Source organism: Anser anser (genome assembly GCF_964211835.1).
Source record: "Anser anser genome assembly, chromosome: 5".
Taxonomy (NCBI): Eukaryota; Metazoa; Chordata; class Aves; order Anseriformes; family Anatidae; genus Anser; species Anser anser.
This window is the reverse complement of record NC_139725.1, coordinates 43,916,328-43,922,518: the sequence shown is the minus strand read 5'-3', so window position 1 is coordinate 43,922,518 and position 6,191 is coordinate 43,916,328.

Genomic DNA, 6,191 nt, shown 5'->3' with positions numbered 1-6,191 from the left:
CTTGTGTTACGCAATAGCACAATGCATCTGAATCTGGGGCTTAGCTGGCTGAAGGTGGTAGTTGTCCTACTCCCATCCCCCCTGCTTCTGTTTCAGTATAGACACAGGATTATTATTATTATTTTTTTTTTTTTTTAGGATTGCCAGTTCAAAAATTCCCTGAGAACACTTGATTGGCATTGAGACTACCCTATTTCTTAGGTCTTGTGTGCTGGTAATGGGATGGAGGCATACAGTGGAAAAAATAATCCAGATATTCCACCAGAGGGAGCAACGTCCAGCTGAATCTTTTCTATCTGTACTTAATAGTATTAAAAGGTCTACATTTGAAGACTAGATGGTAGACATTAAAAAAGCACACATTTCACCTGCAACCACTGGACTCCAAGGCTTGGGTTTTCAAGTAAGTGTAAGTGGATGTTGCTGCTTTCTTACAGTAGAACAACACTGGAAAAATAGTGTTTGATCCTCAATATTTGCTTCTCAAAAACAAACAGACAAAAAAAAACAACTTGTCAGGCCATAGCTAGAACAGAATAGTAACCATTGTCTTGCTAGATCATTAAAATATAACAGGATTCCCTTAACTGAGTCTGATACAAAAGGTCTCAGAGTGGCGCAGGAATGAGGTAAGGGGTACAGGGCACTCTTTGCATTCTGAATGGAATTTGGGCTGCCTTAGTTCAGCTTTTCCATAAATGTTTGTGGAATGAGTTCAGGTTCATCCTGAGGGTTGCTTATTAGTCCTCTTCCCAAGTCATGTGGAAAATAGCTAGCGGTGCTTTTCAGGGCCAGAAGGTGCTGCTCTCTGGAGCAGCTGCTTGCTTTGAAGTTTGTTTGACAGGGCTCCTTTTATTGCTATTGAAGTGTTTCATCAAACCGCGTCTATAGATTCAGAACACACAAAGCTGCAAGCCTCCAGGTTCCCTGTTTCAAATTTTGCGTGTGTGTGTGTGTAAAAAATATTTTCACCTCTTCAGTCCTTGCAGGATAGATAGATGGTCTTTAAGCTCACCTGGCTTATCCTAGACAAGCCATTTGTCTTAAAAAGGTTGCGTTAACAGCTGCGTCAGGATACTTCTGCACACACACGTATTCCAGCAGCAGGGACTGGCCTGTGTCCAGGAGGTGGACTACACACACTCAGAGTTGTGGCTGTGAGGAAGATTTGACTGGAGATTCCTTTGTCAGTGTTACCCTTAGTCCAGGTGGAGGATTGTGTGTCATGCATTGCTTGCCAGCCTCACTCACAGTCCTGTGAACAGGACAACCAGCACCACTCTCTGTGGAGTTTTCTTTTTGTATCGATTGGGTGGCCTTGGTGGTGCACAGAGAGCATTGATATGTTCTACCTCTTTATATCTCTCTCCTCCCTTCTACTTTTTCAAGTGCTTCCCACAGTACAGGACATGTAATTGGTTTTCCTCCAAGTTTTTAGGTTGTGCGTCTGTTTCTTAGGGGAGTCAGAACAAGGGGTAGGACAGGACACCACATAGTATCCTGAGTGAACCTATCACTTGCAGTGAGAGTAAAACCAGAACCAAATTATGGAAAGGTAAAGAAATGTTTAATAGGGTAGGATTTTTCTGCCAACTGTCCCTCTGTATACCTCTGAGAATCTTTATCAAGGGACTTGAGAGTGAACCAGCTGTCAATGTGGAAACACAGGCATTTACCTGAAATTCTCCATTGTTGCACTTAGATTTTTCCCTTCCAGAGGCCATGCCTGTGTGATTTAGTCTGAGTTGGCACTCTGCATAAGTACCACTGTAACACCGTTTCCTCCTCTCAAGATACTGCAGCAATGTGAAAATCTCCTTGGCTGTAGCCCTGCATCTCCACCAGCTGAGGAATGTAGGTAAGATTTTTTTTTCCCCTTTACAGCAAGTGACCACTCCTTGGGTGGTAAAGCGACCTTCCTCCCCACTTAACTGGTCAAGTAACTGCTATGAAGGCAGAAACATGTGGACTGTTAGAATATCATAAGGCTCTTTCCAGCTGGAAAAGGGAAGATGAGGAGAAGACCACCTCCATCGCATATTTGTTGTCTTCATGGTGCTGTGGGCTGCAAGCAGTCAGGACTGAAAATTGTCTATTTTAAGGCACTAAGACCTGAGTTGCACGGTTGGTTGTGAGTTGCTTAACTTCTTTAATTCACTTGCGCTCTTCTCTTTGAATGTCAAGGGCTATGATAGTCATGGGTAACAGCTGTGGTAGGGGAGGTACTAGCTCAGAAACCACTCCGGCTGAATTTGTGTTTGGTCCTAAAACCTCAGCAAATGAGTTTATTGTGTTTTACAAGAGGAACTGTTCAGAGCCATCCTGGAGAACTTACCCAGCTCGGACCAAGAGTTTGGAGCAGCGGTGAGAGGGGCTCATTTGTAGTTGTCTTATCATCTGAGCCTTTCTTACTAATGCTGCTGGTGTTTGCGTGTGTGTGCATGTGTCCATCTGTCCATGTTCTAAAAGTGGGATTACTGCACTGTATGATGTGAAAGGGAAAATGGTCCCTTGAGCTATAAATGTATTTTGTACAGGGAATCATGGAAAATGTGGTAGAATTTTGAATTCAACTTTGTAATAAATACCTCTCAACACCTATTCTTTCTAGCATTCTCTTCCGGGCTATGTCTTGTTTCAGCTCCCCCACCCCATTCCCTTCTCTTCCTCACATGCACAACTGAAGTTCTCCAATGGCGAATCTGAGTTAGGACAGCAGTGATCTACAAGCCAGAAGTCGTTGCCAGCATCAGCTTTTAGCATGCAAATGTTGCTGGACTGCAATTCCCGGAGGTCGGGTCTTGCTGCAGTCCAAGCGATGCGCTGATGAGCACAGCAGGAAGCGAAACTGGTACATTTGGCTGAAGATGAAGTACTGTCTGTTGACATGGATTTATTTCTCTATGGTAAAACTGTGTTAAATTGTAAGTATGTGTAATACGTCCTGTTTAATGGGTGTATTCATCAGACTTCTGGTAGGTTGCCTTTAGACATTTAACTTGACAGATCGAGTAATCTTTTCAAGGAACCAACATTTTTCTATGAGTCATTCTTAGAGTGTGTAGTGTCCGTAACATCAGACTGACAGTTTTGTACAAATGCGGCCCTTGCTGTGAACTAAATGCAAAAATCTAATAAAACAATGCAAGAACGTAATAAAACTGGAATGTTGTAAATCTGAGTCAGGCTGTACGCCAGGCTGTAGTAACAGGGAAGTGTTTACTTTTGAGTACAGGATAGCAAGGGGTTGCCATTACTAACGTAAAACTAGAAGGGGGAAAAAATACAGCCGCCTTGTTTGTGGCTACACACTGATGCCTAAATCGTTGCTGGAGGAGAGCCAACCAGTCTGTTTAGACATGGTCCGAGGGCTGTTGAAGTAAAGTCAGGACAGCTGGAAACTGGACTATGACCTGCACAAAGTGATAAAATAGGCTGACAGGTGGCTAGTGGAAAGCCCATGGATATTTTTGTACTGTTTCAGAAAGTGCAAGTTGGTCTCTGGGTATTGCCTGATTCAGGCTATTATTCTGGAAGGAAGGACTCCTTGTACAGAAGCTGTTCTAGGGTGTAGGGAGATGACTATAAGGAAGAGGAATTAAATACTGTTCAGAGTGTGCTGATTACAGCTGAAATAAAACTTCACACTGCCCTCTAAAAGAATGGCTTCTTTCTTCAGGTGACTGAGCTCACAGAGGTGATGATTGATGCCATTTGCATAATGCCCCGTACGTGGTTTTCATTATATCATGTTCTGAATCCACCAGGTTTCTGTGTCCCTAAATTACAGCCATTTTCCTTTTCATGTTACTCAACAAGAATGAGTTTTTTATATAACTTGATATTTTCTCTTTGTGTAGATTTTGTGCTCTGTCTTCAAGCTGCTGCTTAATCTTTTTGCTAACCAAATATAGAAACATTTACTGCAAATTTCTAACTTGCTTTCTCTGTCCCTCTGATCTCTGTGCCTCTTTTCTCATTTTCTTCAGTTTACCTCTATGGTTTCCTAAACTGTTCTCTGTCATCCAGCATCAGTCTCCCCAGTTCCATATGCTGAAATAAATTTTCATCACTCCTACCACTACTTCCCGGTTTACATGTGATTTTCTTAGACTTCAGAGTTGTTTTCTCTAAACTGTAGTTCTGTCCCTTGTAATGCATGATCTGGAAATATAAAGTTTGTGCTTTTACCTGAATGGGCATAGCCTACCAAGCGTTATGGTTACTGGAAAATGCTTTTTCCATATTTATCATTCTTGCAGTCATTCTTTTATCTCCAGATTTCATCCAAAGCTCGTTATCCTGCTGTCTTGCAGCTGACACCCTTGCAGTTGATAAAGGGTAGTTCCTGAGCTTCATTCATCCAACTTTTATTCACCATTTAGTTTCGGATGAGGTAGTTCTGGAGCGCCCATGTTTCTCCATTGACCAGAAAGGGAGTTTATGTTCCTCGCCCAGATGAATGTGTCTGTGTTGGGCCAGCTGAGTCCCACCCTGGCTGTGTGCTGATCCCTTAAAATACTTTAGAGACAATTTTTTGGTTACAAGGTGGAGAAGGAAACTGGGTGACAAATGGGGAGGAGATGGTTGAGATGAGATTGTGAAGGTACATGAAGTGGTACGTCCTGTAGTAAAATTCATGAACTATGTGGTAACAACCCAAAAAAAGCCAGTGCAGCTGAAGAAAGTGAATTTAAGCAATTTGATAACTTCCAGGCAAAATCCCATGGGAAGCAAGTCTGATGAGAGAGATTTAAATAAAGGATAACAAGAGCACAAACACCTACTGTCCAAGTGCAAAGCAAGGTCAGGAAGAGCCAAAGATCAGAAGTTAAGTAGCACATTCTTAACTGATTTCAAATGCAAAAGAGAGAAGCATATAAAGTGAAAACTGTTGAGTTACTAAGGGCTGCTGTGAAAGAGCCGTGTGGAGGGGGAAAGCAAAATAGGCTGCTTCACAAAAGGAGGATGCAATGAGGGATATCAAAGATAGCAAAACTGTCAGGACATTCATGGTATGAGATGGATCAAGAATTAGACCACTACTTGGCAGAGAGGGAAAGGTACGGATTAACAGATCACTGAGAAGCTGCCCACCCATCTTCAAATGCTTTTATTATAAACGCCCTCCTGGGTTTCTTATTATTTTGTCTACACTGTTTTTTGTCAGGCTCGTTGGTTTCTTCCTTACTTAATCATCCTGTTTGGCCTTTTTGAGCATTAGTGCATTTTTACACTCAGTAAGTCTCCTGAAGTTTCTGTTTATGCCAAGGATTATTTAAAAAAAAAAAAGAAAAAGAAAAACCACAACAACGATGTAAGTAGGTTGGAGATATCCTCAGGCAGCTCTTGTAGGACTCATGGGTGCAAGCTATCTGTGCCTGCTGATTTCAAGTCTTTGTTGCTAATGGTTGCTGTTTAATATCCTATTTAGTTACTAATGGATTGGAAAGTGCTTTATGATGTAGCATAAGTATGTCAATCTCTTCAAGACAGAGCCAAAATGTTATTCAACACAACACATTTTGACTGGGGATCAGCAAAATTGTTCAGTAAAATTTCTTGCTGAACTGGAGGAATATTTTTGACAGGAACACAAAACTGGGATGGCTTAGGTGAAGAGAAGGCCTGAAGCCTTAAGAAAAGGATCGTACATGTAGAAGGAATAACACGGGGTTTGCTTTGAAAGCAGATGGCGGAGTGCAAAGCTGAAAGGTGGTGATGCTAGCACAGCCTTGCAGTGAAGGAAAGGATGCAATTAAAGGCAGAATGTCTGTTTTAATAAATCACAGCAAAGGCACTGCTCTCAGAGAAAACTGCTGTAGGACAAATGATTGTAGGAGAGGCGCTGGTCAATAGTATCCATTTGGATTGCAAGGAAGAAGGAAAGAACAGAGTTGAGATCAGAGGAAAGGCAATCGATGAGCATTTCAGAGACTGGCATCAACTGCTTCTGATACAAGGCAAGACCAGTGGGGGAACTTCAGAGGAAGCTTCTCGGGGGGATAAAGCATCCTTCCACCAAGCTTTTGCTGTGACATGTCAGCAGCTGAAGATGATCCAGGCCAGAGTAAGGACAGCTAGGGGAAGATCCAAGCCTGCAGGAGCCAAGTAACCATGCTGACACGGTGCTTGCTGAGGGGCCAGGCGTGCTGGCAGAGGTTGCTTCTTGCAAGATCACAGCCTGGTGG